The sequence below is a fragment of the Lepeophtheirus salmonis genome, chromosome 1 (genome assembly GCF_016086655.4).
Source record: "Lepeophtheirus salmonis chromosome 1, UVic_Lsal_1.4, whole genome shotgun sequence".
NCBI classification, from domain to species: Eukaryota; Metazoa; Arthropoda; class Copepoda; order Siphonostomatoida; family Caligidae; genus Lepeophtheirus; species Lepeophtheirus salmonis.
Window position 1 is genome coordinate 37,978,922 of NC_052131.2, and position 19,146 is coordinate 37,998,067.

A 19,146-nucleotide genomic window follows, 5' to 3' on the forward strand; every position below is an offset into this window, starting at 1 on the left:
GTAAAAGATACCATTTTTATATCTGAGTTAGAAAATAAGAGAATAAGACACAATATTAATCTTTGAAAAATTAATATACTCGTCCAGACAAAAATAAAATATATATTTTATGTACTTAATTTCTAAATAATGTATATATATTTTATAATTACAATGTATAAGCTGATGGAGGAACAAATTTATGTTATACGTCCTAATATGGCTCCAATCCTCTAAATGAAGTTGGTGGCTGACTGTCGAAGTTTTTAGTAATGTGACGTCATTTGAAAGGTTTTCATATTTTGGAAATACACATGATGACATTGAAAATTCATATATAATACCGTTATAGATTTTAATTGATATCGATCAAGACTGACTTTCTTTGGAACTGATTTATTCCCAACTTATTCACGTGATTGATCCAGGTCGAACTTCTTTAATAGTCCAAATTAATTTGTTTGAACTAAAAATATATGATTTCAAGTGTTAAATGATAAAGTATCAATGTTTTATAGCAGATTCATAGGGGATATTCATTAGATCACATTTCGTTTTCAGAGTTTTATCTTGGTTGACAAACGTGCTTCATTTAATGTATATATATTTATATTTTTTTAGGTGAACTATATGTATAGTTATACTTATGGACAGAAAGGCCAGCAAAGGACAGTACAACTTAAACTATTTAATTTTTAAAATAACAAATTTTTAACTCATGTGATATCTGCATTTTCCAAATTTGATATATTTATTACCTAGATCTCAAATCATGGGCTATAAAAATAACATACAGAATGGATATCATCCTGAACTACAGATACAGTATTCGTAGAGATGATATTTTTGTAAGGAAAAACTAAGTTTACCATTAGAAATAGAAAAATGGTTCTTGGGTGTGGTCCTTCTTCTTTAAAGCAGTAATTAATGGTTCTTGGGTGTGGTCCTTCATCTTTAAAGCAGTAATTCATTTTGCCCGCCCAAGTTCATGTAACAGGGATTAATTATTAGCAAGGGTCTTAATTCAGTAGTACCATATGTCCCACTCCCGCCTTCTCCTTGTGCTCCTTTTTCCCTTACAAAAATGGCAACTCTAATTATAAGATGATTATATGCTAAAATATTTACAACCAAATAATTCAGTTACTTACTAATACTACAATATATCATGCCCCTCTCCACAATTATTAGAAATTATTTTCGTTAAAATACCCAAAATTATTATTTTCAAAATTAAAAAAGATATTTTTCCTGAATAACTTTTTTTTTTCTTCAAATTTGTAATACTTTTTGCAGATAACATACAAATTGTCGTCGAAAAATTACGAACTAAATATATTAGTCACGTCTCTGAACTTGTTAAAATGGATCTGTATCATATTAAGTATCTATGATTAAGCTGTCGGTGATGTTGTCTACACATAAATAGCAATTAATAAACTTTTATAATTCAACACCTTAAAATTATTTCATTATATCATAGCAAGTTGTTTGTAGGAATATCAGGTTATATGTATTGCCAGATACATATTATAGACATAAGTTTAAATTTACTTTTATTGCAAGTAAAATATTATAAATAAATCGTTTTAATGTACTTGTGGTGTTTTAAGAGGAGAAAAAAATCTTCAGAAATATTTCTTCACCATATTTGGTAGAATTATACAGGGTGAGGACTCAAAAATTTAAAAGTCCTTTTCACTTTTCCATATTAACATTTTGTGTTATTTTTATGGGACGCTTTTCAAGCGAAAGTGTGTAATTCAACAATTTTCCACACTTTTTAGTCTATATATTTCCTTTCATTCTGAATGACGGATCCAATCCACGCACGAATAAAAGTACAACTCGCCTCGATGAAGTCCGAGGACAAGTTGTTCCACTCTTCCGTGATCACAGCATTCAGGGCATCGACATTCGGGGGAGAAGTATTGTTTGTATTGTCCTCCAAGATGTACCAAACAGTGAAGTACTAGGGGTTCATGTCAAGTGAGGACGAAGGCCAGAAGTCTGCTGGCCAAAAGACAGTCATGTTCTCCCTGCAGAAATGCTGCACTTTCTTGGACGTGTTTATCAGAACGCCGTCTTGGGTAAACACAAAATTGTACTTGATGAACGTGCTCTTCAACCAAGACATGGTACCTGAGGACCTAGTAGTAGATGTCTTTGTTGACTTTTTCGTTGGCCTTGTAGGAGTAGTGTGGCATTGTGATGGCGTCGGTCGCCAAGACACCAAGAACCATGATTTTATTGTATGTTTGGTTTGGAAGGTTCTCTCTAACTGAGATTTTGATTCAGCCGTAAAGCGACAAGTGGACGCTGTTACAAACAGTGTCCACAATTTAAAATATATCCTTTCAATTCTAATGAATAATTCCAAAGATTGACAGTCCTTAGAACCGATGCCAAGGACTGGAGTCTGAAGGACTAATAGGAACGGTTCTAAGGACTCTACCAACACAACAGTAGAAGCAACCGCGATAAATATCATTAATGCAAAATATGTTTCTAGAGAGAATCGAACCAACACTCTTCTGATCGATAAAGAAATATTTTCATAAAATATATTTATATCTCACTACTTCATGTGCAAAATATTTAATTTTGTTTTCTTGCATAAAACTTGATTGAATTATTTTTAAAGAAGAAGTCACCATTTAACATTCACATCATGTAGTATGACAAGTTGTTTTAAACTTATTGGTAAACATCTTATAAGGTGTAATAATATTTATTTGGATGACGGGGAGAAGCAAGGTGTAGGATACAACATCTGTTATTTTTTTATTATAATAACCCTCCTTTATTCGTGGTATATGGATAAATTACATAATTATACATGACTCATAGCTCAATTACTTTTGTAATATATTTTTATAGTACTGCATATTAGCAGAATTATGAATGAATTATTCATTGAATATTATTATGTATAAGCTTATTTTCTGTATGTGTTTAAAGGATAGGCGAAAGGTATTAACAATCTATCTATTTCCAAAGCATATGATAAGAACTGGTTCGTGCTTCTACCTTCTAATGCCTACAAAAACGATTCCTCTTCCTTATTAGAAACAAATCTTCGTCAATATTTATAGATATATATATAACTAAACAATTCCAAGTGGCAAATTTGTTTTTATCTTAAAATAGTGTTGATATTCTGAGAAACTTTTTTTTATCTTGTTTGATTTTATTGTAAAATTCATTATGATCTAAAGCAGTGGTTCTTAAATAAGGGTACACGTAACCCTAGTGGTACTTGGAGGCACTCCAGGGGTACTTGAGATTTTAAAGGAATATTTTACAAGTTGTACATAAGTCAGGGGTGTCTGCATGGGTGGGGGGTTGTAGTCCCCCAATTAAGGATTTTTTCTGTTAATATTTAGACAAAATATTTTACAAAATTTTATATTTGATTTTTTTTTTCAAAACATTTTATTCATTTTTCTGTAAACTGCTATGGATTTAAAAATTTTCTCCAAAAAATTAAATATTTTGCGAACAGCGGTGGATTTTGCATTTTTTCCCCCAAAAACTTAATTTTTTGAGAATAGATATCAATGTTTGAAATATTTTGAGAAAAGATATCAATGTTTGAAATTTTTGAGAAAAGATATCAATGTTTGAAATTTTCTGCGAAATGTTATTTATGTTAAGAATGTTTCGAGAATATCTATGAATTTTTGAATTTTTTTTTTTGAATACATGTGGATTTTCAAAAAATTTACTATATTTGAAATAAATTAATTTTTGGATTTATTTCATTTTTTTTTTTTTTTTGCTTCCTATATGTTGTATGTATGCTACCTTGATTAAAAAGTTAAAAAATGTATTCACACCTCCATAAAATCCCTGATGGACTCCATTGCCATGGAGTGGAAGAACTTTTATGGGGCTCCAGTTTCTAAGGTTTGTATGTGGTTTCTTACCCAAATCGGGCAGTTATTGAGTACATCAGAAGCTAAATTAATTATATCTACTACTCAGTTTTTAGTTTTTGAAACAATCTTAAAAAATTAACTCTGTATGGCTATTTCATTGTAGTTTGGCCAACCAGTTTTTTTGTTATACCTTGTATATTTCAACTGTTTTTGGTCTCAATCTATGGACTGAAATTAATCCCTAACCTGATTTATGAGTTATTCAAATATGATTACGAAACACATTCAGCTTCATTTGACGTTAATATGCCCATTTTAACTATTAGTGAAGCACGTTATACGTCATCCACAATACATCTATAGAATCAGTATAGGCAGAATTTGAAATGAGATCAATACTCATCGAACTCATTTGCTATACTAAAAAATATAACTGTTAAAGACGGGTAATAGATTTTCAGACCGAAATCCAACAGTAGTACTTACGACCTTGAGTCCATGTTGAACAAAAATACTAATAAGTTATCAATCGGTTAGACTCATCTCTAAAAAAAAATAATTAAAATTTAACATTGAATATGGTTATATTTTATGGAATATAGTCGTACATCTGCTAGTTTTAGAGTCTATAAGCCAGAAACTTTTTCTAGGGCTTGAACAGACGTACAAACATTGTTTTTATTATATATAACGATTTATAATATGTAGTTTCTATTTATTCAAACTTACTTTAATGTTTTTGTTGTTTGTATAATTATAATACTTATAATTTTCTTTATTTGATGTTGGATTACAATAAATGACGGTAGTAATAAAAATAAAATATTGAATTTTGGTTTATAAAAAGATCACTGTTATATAGGAGATGGGAAATTCAAACACATATAAGGAATTTTGAGTAGAACCAAATATTTTTCCAAAGAAAATATATAAAAATGTAGCCTTGGATTAGGTTTTTGAAAAAAATATATAAATATACTGAAAACTATTTTTCGTAAAACTTTAAACCCCATTAGGAAACTTGGCGGATGTACAAATGTATGGACAATAATCCTATAATTATTGTTGTTTCTTTTTTTTTATTAAAACTAGGCAACAGTAGGAGTGTTTAATCACCAAGTATATTGATCAACCTTGGGATTATTGGCTATCAATATGACAAAAACACTACTACCAACAGACTTTATCCATTATATATTTTCAATAATCCATTTTATTTGTTAGAATATAGACTTCACTTACAAACAAATAACATTAAAACTACTTGCTGTAAGCGTGGCATTGTACTATGCAGTCATCTGAACTTTTCAAGTTTAGAAAGGTTACTAAATTGTTAACCTCTTTTAAGATGTCGATAAGAGTTCCCCTTGTCTGACCGCTTAATACAGTTTTGTTATAGAGTCATTTCATTGTGATCTATTAAAGTTTATTGATGAGTAATATAACTTTGGACACTTAAATTTTATAATGTGCAACAAAATACTTATATTTTAGTAATTTGTAATAAAATAGTCTAACATTACACCATAATAATATATTGATCATCCATGGAATCTTCCATTATTGCGTTATCGTTAATTAGAAACTATAAATCCTTCATTTAAAATTGTTCATCTCCTTTTTGAGTTGCAACTTGTACAGTTTATATATACAAGTGGTTACTTGTTCAGAATATATATATTAAATACGTATGAATGGAAAAAATGATGTAATCCAGGGGTGCGTAAATTTCTCACAAACTATTAGTTTTAAAATTAGAATTAGCAAATAATAACTTTTGTTTTTGTCCACACATTACCGTATCTATACAAAAAAGGAATCATGTCAAGGCTCAAGTACAACAGCTCTGTCTAATGGTCTTCCACTAAGTGTTTTGTTTATAACTATTCTTCGCAAAACGAAGACATTGAGAAAAGACTAAAATTATATTCTAGTTTCTTTTGGTGTTGGTTATGAAAATGTGAGCAAGACTTTGAAGTGTTGATGCTGAAACAACACCAAAGCCAATCTTTAGAACCACATCACTACTTGAACTAAGTACCAACATATTCTCCAATGCACCTTTAGAAGGTAAATTTAAAGGGTTAAAAACGTGAATAAAGTATTTATTTACCAAATACATAGGCTTAATGTAACTCAAATACATAAATTATTTAGCTATTACTGAATGCAACAACGTCTACACTTCCGGTTGCAATTATTAACAATAGGAATGACAATCTACAACACCGAATTATAATGAAAGTAATTATGTCATTGTTTCTTTGAAACAAAAGTACTCATATGTTGATATTAAAAGGGATTGTCTTTGTGAGATTACAGTAAAGTTTGTCATCTTTTAATATATGAAAGTTTCCAATATTCTAACGTATTTCTTGAGAAATGTCAACTGTTTTATTCATTATTAGTGAAATGTAAATCTATCTCCAAATATAAGGTTATCTGGTTTTTGGGAAAAAATGAAAAATCCGCTCTATATGAAATCTGCAATGTACGGAGACTTTTTTAGTACCACAAAAATTCTTGTTTACCTCAATATATATTTTTTTGTAATTTATTATCATAATATAAAAAAACTGCGGCATGAGCTTACAAAACTGCCGAAATCAACTGTTTACGATGTGGCCAAGGGTTCTAGGGAATCTGATGAGTCGAAAACCCCTGCAAAGAAGACTCATGATCGTTTTGAAAGCAAAAAATACACTGCAGACTTCCTGAAGCAAATGGGAAAAGGACAATTTTCCTAATACTTCGCCGAATCTGAACCTCTTGGACTATTATGTGTGAGGCGACTTGTAAAGAGAGTCCAATAAACGCAAACATAACACCTTGATGGACCTCATCAAGGACGTCTCAGATTCCAGGCCAGTTCGGAGGGTGCGATTGAAGCTTAAGGGGGGTTGTTTGAGTGATTAACTTCATTATGGACCCCGTCATGTAAGAGCCAAAGATTTGTAAAATGATAAATTAATTTTGGAAAATATATCGTATATACTTTATCCTGAAAATTTCTGGATTTAAAACCACCATACTGTATAATTTGATTCAAGAAATTGACGATATACTCGTTTGGTCAAAAATTGTTTTTTTCTTAACGGGATACATTTTCCTGAATTAAATTCCATTATTTTTCAGGGAAACCCCAAGATACTAGGGAATTAGAGACCTTTCCCAAGAATCTCAGGTATAAGTTATATATTTCAAATCACAATCTCTAGTCGTATGGAATGTTGTTCTGAAATAATCTCGTGTCTATATATAGATATAAATAAATATTACCTGATTCTTCTTAAGAAGATATATTTGCCACATTAAGTATGTATCTATTTATGTAATCCCATATTATATAAACGAGTCATATTAGAAGCAGTGAATTATAATTTAATTTATGTTTAGATATCAGTTGACTTATCAGGTACTTACTTAAATGGTCCCTTATTTTTAGAGATAAATATTGACAATGTATAAAAATTGAGACTTCATTTGTTATCATAACAAAGTTTTTTTTAATCATATGGAAGCTAAATTATTAATAAACGAATATACTTAAGATTTTTAAGCGATTTTTTGACCAAAATGAGCATAAAAAGAGCGCAATGTTATTGAAAAGTTTTTAAAGAATAATGTAAACAAGTGTTTTTTTATATTGATCTTTTTTTTTCATAAGAATCCGTAGGCAAACTTACAAAATTAGAAATGGATTTAATACTTTTTTCTTCCACTGTACATATATAGCTTACATTTTCTTAAAATGATATGAATGAGGTAGAAATAAGACTTATCTTATTCCTAAGAAATACAGGTTATAAATAACTGCTCATATTGCATCCCTCTTAAATCCTATCCGTGAGTGAATAAAGTGATGATACATTCTATATATAAATATATTTCCTCATATTAATATATTGTACGTTTATTGAATATGGAATAATTGTTTATGTAAAAAAAAATACAAAATTATAAAAGTCCTTTAAATATAATACAAAACTGTAAGCAGGGCCATCCACAGGATTATATATATATATTTTTTTAGTTTTTTTTTTAAATCCAAAAATGAATTTTTTTTGTAAATGAAAGTAGAAAAATGAATTTTTGAAAAATATTTCAAAAATCTATAATTATTTTCAAAAAATTATTTTTTTTGGAAAAGAAATTCTTAAATTCTTTAGATGAAAATTTTAAAAATCCCATAGCTATTCACAGACAATTAAACTTTTTGGAAAAATATTTGAAAAATTTAATTTCAAATATTAAATGTTTTCAAAAACAAAACAAAAATTACAGTTTCTAATTAAAATTTAAAATTCATTTTTTTTTTTTTGTATTTTTAGGGGGGTGGGGGACTACAGCCCCTCCAGCCCTTTCCCTCCGGAGTTTTTCATTTTTCCCAGGGTTCAAGTAATTCTACAGCACTTTGGTTTATATTAATTTTGCCGCGAACATTTTTCCTACAAATAATTTTTCCCTCTACACTTTTATCTCCAGTAATTTTGCCTCTTGTCGATTTTGTCGTATGGGGGATATTCATTTTTACCACCTTTTTATGTTATTGGTTCGAACTTTATTTTCAGTCTTAACTTTTGAAATATTCTTTTCTTTCTATCATTTAAGTTTCTGAATTTTTTCAAGCATATCAATTAATATGGTGCCATTAGTGAACGAGTTCTTACGAAATAGACATATGATCCCTGAACCCCGACTCCATTGCCCTATCCATTTGACCTTTTTAAGTAAGGCATTAAAAATGCCTTGAAATCTATAGAAAAAGCAGAAGAAATGATGGGACAGTAACTTAAATCTAACCTTGCATAAGTACACCTTGTAATAAAATAGGTGTATTTAATAATTTTCCAAGCGAGCTACATATTGGACAACAAAATTACCGGAACAGAATCGACTAAAACAAAATTGCGCTTGATTTGCTATTACAGTATACGCACCATAAACCCTATTCACATTTTCAGTCGCCTGACTTGAATTTTCTCCTCGCTGGTGTCCATCTTTGACGACAGCTCAAACAAACATGAGTCAAACAATCACAAAACTGTGCAGGAAGTTTTTTTTCTAAGTACGAAAACTTATATTTCTAACACTATATACTAGCGTAAACTGATCGCACATATATAACAGAAGTTACACATTACTAAAGTCATATGTTTGAAAAATAATTGATTTGTTTTTACTACAGCTATTATAACAACAAGAAAAGACTGACAAAACATAATATGAAGTAACAAATCCTTCTTTTATCATCGAGATGGAATATATATTGCATCTCATATCTTTTAAGATTTTTAATTTGTGAATGCTAGTAGGTATTGAACTTTATACTAGACTTGTACTGTCCTTGATTGACGTGGAGTATTAATATAATCAATTCTAAACACTTCAAAATATCCATTAAAAAAAGATTATCTACCTTGGATTAGTTTATGTTCCTTTGAAAGTACATTTAAGAAATACATTCTCCTTTACCAATCCTAGCTGACTTGTACATATATTTTCTGAAAAATAATCAGATAAGATAGATGGAAAATATGAATTATTTTCCGTGTAGTTGGAACTTGATCCAAATGCAATAGTAATAACTGCATTGCTATATGCTAAGTACTGTATATCATCAAAAGTGTATACGTACTAGCCACACCCAAGACGGTTTTTACCCGTATATATATACCAATACAGAAGGTAAAATAATAATCAAAACCTATTCTTTACAAAGAATTATAATTTAATAATAAAATCATTAGTTCTGATGATATAGGTATCTACTATTCAATTCCTTTTGACTGCTAAGTATTAGTGATGTATCGAAGGTTCGAATCCACAAATTAACTACATTATAGAAATATTCACATCCGTATTGCTACTATAAACTCGGTCCCAAAAAATTTTGTAATAAAAATATTTTTTTTTTAGAAAACAAAATCTATTTGTCAGGTAAAATATTTGTATCCAATTTTAAATTTACAAGGGTAGATGGATAATTCAGGAAAAATTGCACGGAATAATAATATTAAAACATATAACTTGACATGTTTAAATGGAACTTATAGAAAATTTCATCTTCATAATTTAATTAAGGTAGATTTGACAGTCGTTGATATGGAGCAATTCATTCCGTCTTTTTGAAATGGAAAATAGTAATTTTCGAGTTTTAATGAAATATAACTTTTTTAGGGAGAAAATCATAAGTAAAATTTTAAAAAATCGTTAAAATAGTATTTTTTTGTGAATCTATTCAATAGCTTAAGATAATTCACAAGTGGTTCTTTGATTTTCCTTCTGGTAAAACTAGTACTAAAAATGGCCATTTTACTCAATTTATTGTACATAATAACATCAAAGCGGAATTTCCTGCATTAATTTGTAGGAGTTATATGGAAATTGTTGGAGATCTGAAAGAGCAACAGGTAATAATCTTTTCTGCAAAATTAAATTTAAAGGAGAAATAAATCATCAGAGTTAGATCAAAAATATTGTTAATATTCGAGGTTATTTCCCATTCAGATGTGAGGTGAGAAGAGCAAATCCAAAGCTAATAGGCTAATGTGGACGGAATCATCTCTCAGTGGTATTGAAAAAGTGATCAACCGAAGGAAGCTCCATATTTATTCTTTCCATGTATACAGTAGTTATAGGAAATACTTAATATTATTAGCAGTGAAGTAAATAGAATCGCAAATGGGACTTCATAAGTATCTAAATACTTGTCAGATGATAATGAATGCTATTTAAGTAATGAACAAAAGTAGACAACTTCTTGACGTTTATTTATGTCTCAAGAAGAAAGACTTTTTTACTTTTACTTTGTTAAAGAGTGGGTTCCATGAGGCTGCAATGACAAAGATCAATTCTAGGTAACTAGTTCGACACTCGATGGATCTGTGATGAACATACTTTATAATTATATATAAACTTTAAAAGCAGTAAGATGTAGGTGATTGTTTTATTCTTATTATTCTGGTTTAAATTATAAATGAGTGTTTGTTTCTGTTTTTCTTAAGGGATTGTCCTGATTGATATTATCAATATATATTGTTTTATTGGTCTTATATCATGTTTTTAGCGTTTGATGTACAAGGATTTCAATTTGATTTAAAAAAAAAGTAATTAACTTATCAATCCACCCTTGTGTTATTCAATTTTAAAATTTCTGCTTCGTCGATTTTAAATAGAAATAAGCTCGGTTTTGGACCGAGTCTCAACACTAATATTCATGTATAGAAGGTGTGTGCTGGCTCATTCTACAATAATAATAAGTGTTTTCTTCCCTACGTATGTTTAAGTCATTTCCTTCCTGTCTATAAAAACAACCTTTTATTAAGACTTACCGATCTAGTTTTTAAAATTGTTATTATTTTCAGGCATACATGCTTACATACGCTGTACGCTTAAAATAACCAGTAGCAATGGTTTTGTTATTGCATTTCCTTTAACTGCTTTTTATTTGTAATAATAAAAAATGAAATGCTTAAAAATGAAGGATCTATCAAATAAATGTAGCGCGTCAAAAAATTTCAAATTGACAATCTATCTTTTACTTCATATTCATGGTCTTGTAGATACATTTGAACCAAGTCTAAGGTCACCAAGATCCATAATGAATTATTCTGGGGAGGTAAGGGGAGATTGTCCTGTGCAATAGAGTTTGATCGCAGTAGTTTAAAACTTTTATTTGATTTTGGAGACTTTAAATAAAATCCGTAAATCTCTCTTGTGCAATGAAAGACTCACCCATAGAGTTAATAAGAATAATTTTCTGATGAAAATAATTATACTTTGTTGAAAAATACAAATCTAATCTACACCCAATTTAAGAAAAATAATTATAGCTTACTTTTGGGTTGACGAGCCACATATTTAAAATACGATTATGCAGATATATTTTTTTATAAATTAACAAATATGTTTACGAATATTTATATATTGCGGATGACCAAAAAATTATGCAAGCTTCAAATATGTTTGCTATGAAATTAAAAATAACAAATCAAGTATTCATTACTTTTGAAGCAAAAACTTTTTAAATAAGTATTTTTTATACCTTTAAATCTTATTCTCACAACATCAGATGACCCCATATGAAATACACGTAAATCTATACTGTATCTATTACCTGTAATTTCTAATTCCATCCGTATTTGATTATCAAATTAATTTTTTTATTGTGTTAGTACTCATTTTTACAATGTAGGTTGACAGTATCAGCCATTTTGCATTGTTAGTTTGTTCTTGACAGATACAAAGGTTATACGTCTTCGGTATGCTGTACAATTTTCTTCTATGGAAAAAAATTGGAAAAAAAAAGAAATTTAGGAAAAATTCTTTCAACATCTTTTGAAAGACAGTTTATTTTTCTACTAGAGTTATTTTAGCAAAATACTAAAATTTGAAAATTAAACTATCGTTTAAAAGTTTACAAAGAAACAAAAAAATCTCCAAAAAAAATTTTCTAGCTACTTTTTTCAATAGTGGAAAATCCCAGAGCTTACTAAAAGACATTTAAATTTTAATTTGTCAAAAACAAACTGATAAAGTAAACGTTTTGGACATGTGTACGAAGAATATATTGAAAAATCCAATAAGAATTGCATTGGAAGTTAGAAAATAGCAGTTTCTTTTTGATCGTATCTCGTATATGTATATAAAATATTATTTTCCTAAAAATTGATTTATTTTGAAGTAGACTACTGATTTTACTGCTACTCAAAGTTGTAACAAACCCTATTATCAAATGAGTAAAATTACTCAAAAGAATCAAATTAAAAATTCTTGGAAATTAGATTTGAAACAGAAAAATTAATCCCTTAGTCTAGTTCCATTTTGTTGAAATACTAAAAGATTTTTTTTCAACTTTTAAAAACTATAATTTGGTGAACTTTTGGCTTTTATATAAGTTTTTCAATTTTGCAAGGTCATCCACATTCTTATTTTTTGTTACCTTCTTTAAATAGGAGGAGGGGGCCTTAAAATCAAATTTAATTTTAGCCCTACTTTTCGGATACATCAGCTTCTTTTAAGCACTGTAGAAAAAATAATTTTCAATTTCCGACTAAAACTACTTTATCAACCATGAATGAGTATGTTTTAAATATATTTTCAAGTTATGAGAAAAAAACTCGCGATTGTCATGATCATTCATGCCTCTTTATGCTAAAAGTAATAGTCATGTAGAATTTTAACTGTATAAAGAACAGCTTTAAGGTTAAATAAAGGATTACAAAAAAAGCTCAGTTACTTCTAAATTTTTATTTTATGTACTAGGGTATCCAATTTTTAAGATGACCTGTTAATTATATTTTTTGTTATATTTTAATGAAAAAGTTATGTTGTCTTAAAGTTTCAGTCTTCAAAGGGCGTTTTTTTAATCTATAGCCATTTGAAAATTACTTATTTTACCAACATTTTCTATCTGTAAAGGGGTTCAGAATTTTCAATTTTAAAGTAATTTTGCTGAATTTCAGAAGTTTCAATTTTTAATCTATGCTGTTGAATTTCAAAAGTTTCACAAAAGTTCCTCTTCTCAAGTGATAGATAAAAATATAATCCTTTTTTTTTTTATAATGAAGAAAAACAATTTTCAGCCCAACGGATACTCAAAATTACTTTTTTTTTTGCACCAAAATACTACCAAGATATTTAGTAACGGGAAAAGTTGGTCGGGGAGGAAGTTTGCTTTTATGAAAAAATTTCAAAGTTAAAGGCGGAATTTGATCGAATGAGCCTTAATTTAAAAAAATAATTCATATCATCATTTGTTAATTGTCTTCATCAAGATAAAAATTCCTTTGATTTTTTTGGGCGGGGGGGGCCCATGTAGAATTTACCAATTTTTGACTTGTAATATTGGTCTCATGCTGTTATAGTCTGCCTTATTTTTTTGAGAAGGGCATATAAAATGTATTTTTTTAAATCCATATTAACAATCGGCATAAGTTTCAAAGGGTACTTGGGGGGTACTTGACGCCCCCCTTCCATAAGAGAAATAATTATTAATTGTAAGTGTTTCCTATGCGTTGGCTCTCTCCCCATCATTTCTATTTTTTATTATGATCTAAACCAAATATGGAGTACATTAGATTCCTTTCATCACCTCAACAAATATATCTTGAATAAGGGACAAATATAAATTATATACATATACGTACATACAAATTGTTTGTTGACCTTTAGGACAAAGAGAGTGGATCTGTTCTAACTTCTAAGATTTTTAGCCCATTCTATTCATTAGGCCAGCTCTCTATTTGTATAGTGATCATGAAATGAAACCCGGAATTAAAGTCAACTCAAATATACATATATAAGTATATACTTGTTCATACTCTTATGGTTTAATGATATGTGTACGACGAAGGCTTTAAACAACCAGCAAATTACATTGAAGTTAAATATAGCCCTTTAGATCGACAGTAATGTAAATTATAACCGACATAAACGCATGTACCTATATTGTATATATAATAGTGATGGGACGATTAAAAAAAATCCTGATGCCGATTCCAATACGATTCTAGAAAACATTCCTGATGTTGATTCTATAATCATTTTAATAATTGCAAATAGCAAAATTACCGGCTTGCTATCAGGGTGTCCTCAGTGTTATATTTTGGATGGGGCTTGATTTTTGGAATTTTTTTGACAGAAAAATACAAAAATGAAAAGTTGTGTGATACAAATTTAAATATACGATTTGATATTGAAAAAAATTTGAAACATACAATTTGATATTGAAAATTTTTTCAAAAATTAACAACTATTCACAAAACATTTAAAATGCCATAGTTTGTATGATTTTTTTTTTTTTTTTTAAATTCAAAATTCAAATTTTTGATTTAAATTTTTTTAATATAAACAAACAGAAAAATTTCAAAAATACATAGTTATTCACAGATGATAAAGTTATTTATAATAAAATTTTTAACATTAAATTTTTGGAAAAATTATTGAACAATTAAATCTTCTAGTAAGAACCAATTTTTTTTTTTTTTAGGGTGGGGCTTTTAAAAAAAAACTTATTAAAGTAATAAATGAATAAATACCAGTTGTAAATTCTGATTAATTGTCCTATACTAATATGTGTATATGCCTTTGTGAACAGGGTAGGGTGTACATTCAATTCTTTCAAACTTCAGAATAATAATACATTTTTGTAATCATCTATCAAATATTTGCTATTAGACACATTATAATATTTCGTGGGAAAAACATTAATTAATTAAAGATACAAAATAATTATTGAATTAAATATACACACGTAAGAAAGGTTTCAGATTAGAGGTGTAGTTTTCCAAATGTTCAATTACTCAAACGATAAGTGTTCCATTCACCTCTCCAGCAATCTGTTGGATCTTTTGAGGAATCTGTCTGGGCCAGCAGGTATGTAAGAGTCGTTACTTCTTGCTGTCTAAAGAATAAATAGGACCTTTGTGATGATATCCTCTATTTTAAAGTGCAGTCTTTGAGTAGGGTGTGACATTACAATCCGATCTCCAATCGTTATTGATGATTTGTTATATTATCTAAGAAATATGCACTAAGTGAGCCACTTTTGGGCAATTGTAGAATTAAACAGATGTCTAGACTGGACTTACATAATGATCAGCCTCTTTTTGTATTTTTAACTATCGATTTATTCGCCAAAAGGGTTGAAGTAGCCATTCTGTAGCAGAACCACTTTTTTTTCGAGTCCATGAAAATGTTCAAATTTGAAAACCCTTGATATTAATATCATATTATTTTTACCTATTCAGCCGTGGTATCAAAATATCTAAGAGTAGTAAATTCATTTAAAAAGAAGAAAATTTGTTAAGCTATCTAGTTAAAGAACATGCAATGAATATATTACTCAATATCATGCCCTATCACTCAAATTAAATACGTGTTTTGCATTCCTTGTCCTCAATATGTGCACACATGTTGTAATTGTAGAGCCTGAAATCATTTGAGAAGTGATATCAAAAGTGCTTCTACCATTAAAATTGAGTCAGGGAGTACATATATTTTGTTCTTTGACAAATTATCGTCTATTTTCATCAATTACTTATTCGGATTAATCTTTTAGAGACCTCAAAAATTGAATTTAAAGTAGCAAAAATTCATTGTCACTATCTTTTCATTTCAGCATTTTTGTGTTCCAAAAGTTTGTCTGCACGTCTAGCGTTCTCTTTCTACCTCTAAATTATAGACAACGACAGTGGATAGTTGAAATTCAAATATCACAACCTTTTAATAATTACGAAATAATATTTTATTCGATTAGGAGGAGAGGGATCTCGACCTTTTCGAGAAATTCGAACAATTAAAACTTTGAAGATTTTTGAAAGTAAATGGGAAGTATCATTATGTTGAGGAAGTTGTGAGTCGATCCCTAGACTGAGCCCGGAAGATATCACTTCTAATTATCTAAAGAACTTCAACTTTTTCTTCTATTTGCCATCAAAAAATACAATATAATTACAAAATCAATGTAATTGGTATCATGGAGATGAACTTCAATGTCATCAATTCCATTAACTATAAAGATACATAGATAAAAAATATACCGTGCAAGCTACAATGATTGCCTGATCCCACGTGGTAACATATTCAAGCAATTGCGAGTGATTGAGCATCTCCTCCAATAATATATTCTTCACTCTGCAAAGTTATTTTCTTACTATTAAAAGGCTGCAAGGATTGAATTCCAACCATCTACTGTTGCTCTCTCCAATTTTGAGATAGAAAAATAAAGTATGACAAACTTATACCATTTACTTTCAAAATGAATAAGCCTTCTAGAAATGCACTTTTTGAAGTATAAATACCAAATGCTTATAATTGAAACATAAATTGCAAGAATACTTTAGGAGAAACAGTTAGTCCGTTATTATATAACTATTTAGCCAATAGATACCTACATATTTTATAAGTAGCTATTAACCAATTAGCTTACCTTGTCCATATTTTTAGATCCCCATATAACTCAATCGCTTAGTTATGCAATAATTACAGATGTAATTGTGACCACACGTGGGAGGAATGTGTTTTATTTGGTAGATTTGTCCATATTCGCCCTTCATTCCAATTATGAACCATGTCCATTGGAAATAAATACAGTAATAATTTGACATGTGCATAGTGGAGTTTGTTTTCTGGACGGAGCTCGTAAGTCAAAGCAGTACATCCCCTACCAAATTACTTTAATTTTTTTTTTAATTGACTCTCACGTTTAGTTGCCAACTCTTCACAAACAATAATAAAAAAAACATCGTTTGTCAATCCAAATGGTTGCTTAGATTCGAGCTTGTATCTTAAAAGTTGTATGCTGGAGGGGTCCTATCTGAAGGATTTACTATATTCATTTGATATAAAGCTTTTTATATGATTGGCACTGCACATAGTTTTTACAAGTTTATACGAGGATCGTTTGAAAAGTCCAATCAAACTCCAAAAAATGGCTCTACCAGCGTGTATCGATGATATTTTGATTAAGTAGTATCTCTTGGAAGAAAACACACCAACTTTTAGCCAGATCGGTATATTTCTAACTGTCTGGCATTCTTTTTAATCAAAGAATCAACCGGAAAGATTATGGAAACTTTCTTTTTGGATTTGAAAAGAATAATCCTCATCGACTATCTGTAAAAGGATAAAAATATTACAGATCTATATTATTCATCTTTATTGGAAAGTTTGAAAACCAAGCTGCTAGACAAAGACCCTTAATTGACCCTCAAAAAAGTTATTTTCTATCACGACAATGCACCAGCTCACATCTCAACAGTTGTGGCTTCAAAATTATCGAGCATAAGGTTTTTAAGTCTAGATGCCCACAGCAATAAAAATGTCACACACTTTCTCTCTTCTGTCATCCATCACCATACCATGGATTTTATCAATGATTTCTGGAGTAGTAATCTCAACAGAACGTTCCGCGTCACTTTTGCCCTATGACCACTCTGAAAATTTTGAAACCACTTATGAAACTGTTCTACTCGAAGGTGCAGACTCCCCATAATGCTTATCAAGCGTCTTTTTAGTGTTTTGTTGTACATAAAGTATTGTTTAATCAACAAACGAAATTCTTTTCTGTCCATTTTTTGAAAATCACTCCACTTCTTCGATTCAAACGAATGTCAAACAGAAAGAAATAGACTGATTTAGCTCAAAGTTGGTGTGTGCTCTTCCAAGAGAAGTTATATCTAAACATAAGCTCGATACGTGCTAGAAGTGCCATCTCTTGGAGTTCCAATTTGATCTTAACAAATTGTAAAACATGGATTTTCTTTACAAAAAAAAAAAAAAAGATTAAAATATTTTTTTTTTGTAATATTGTAGATATGAAAGTATTGGATCAAATACCAGTTTAGTATAATACCGTTCGAAATGCGTTTTTACCCTTGATATCACTCAAGTACGGGTATTGGATCCAGTACATGCCGTGCAATTATTTCATTTTTGAATTATGGACCTGTCCATTACGTAATCCCAACATTCCTATAATATTTATCTTATAAACCTGTCCAACATAAAAGAACAAGCATGAAACTAGTTTTTCATAAAAATAAAGTGTTCCAATTGTTGAGCTAGAACACCTTTAATCTCTCTCTCACAAAAAAAAAAGTACATTCTCGTAAGTGCATTTGTAAACCTTTATATTAAATATTTATAGTCAATATTAATTTTGGTTTTGAAATCCTTCCCTAAGACCGAGACTATGTGGGGAATCATTCTATTTACTACTGTATTGATCATGACAACGAAACAAAAATATTCAAGAATCGAAATGAGGGATGTCCAACCTAGGTTCCTTGGGCTGCATCGAAGCCATAATAATGCCACAGTAAGGCCTACTACCAATTTATACTTCATGTAGTATTTTTTAGCAAGTTAGTCACAATATCATTAAAATGCGTAGAACACTCATTATTCTACTCAAATAAAGGAATTAAATGAGAAAACAGAAAGGAAAAATTATTTTTTCTGTGTTTCCTTTATTAAAAAAATGTTGAGGAAAAATTTCATTACAACCTGTAAAAAAAATTAAGTAACAATATTATAATCCTGTAAATGACAATGAAAAAGGTTGTCATATTGCCGTTTTTAAAGCAGTTTAGCCTTGAAAAATTAGATTTGCCCTTTTTTATAAATATTCGGTCAAAATTTGAAATAAATATGTATTTAATAATTTGGTCTTATGAAGACATTTTCATAAAATTTAATATAATAGCTTCTGTGGCCCAATAAAATAGTTTATGCGAGCGTGCAGTCCATTTTATTAAAAGTTTGGACATCCCTGATCTAT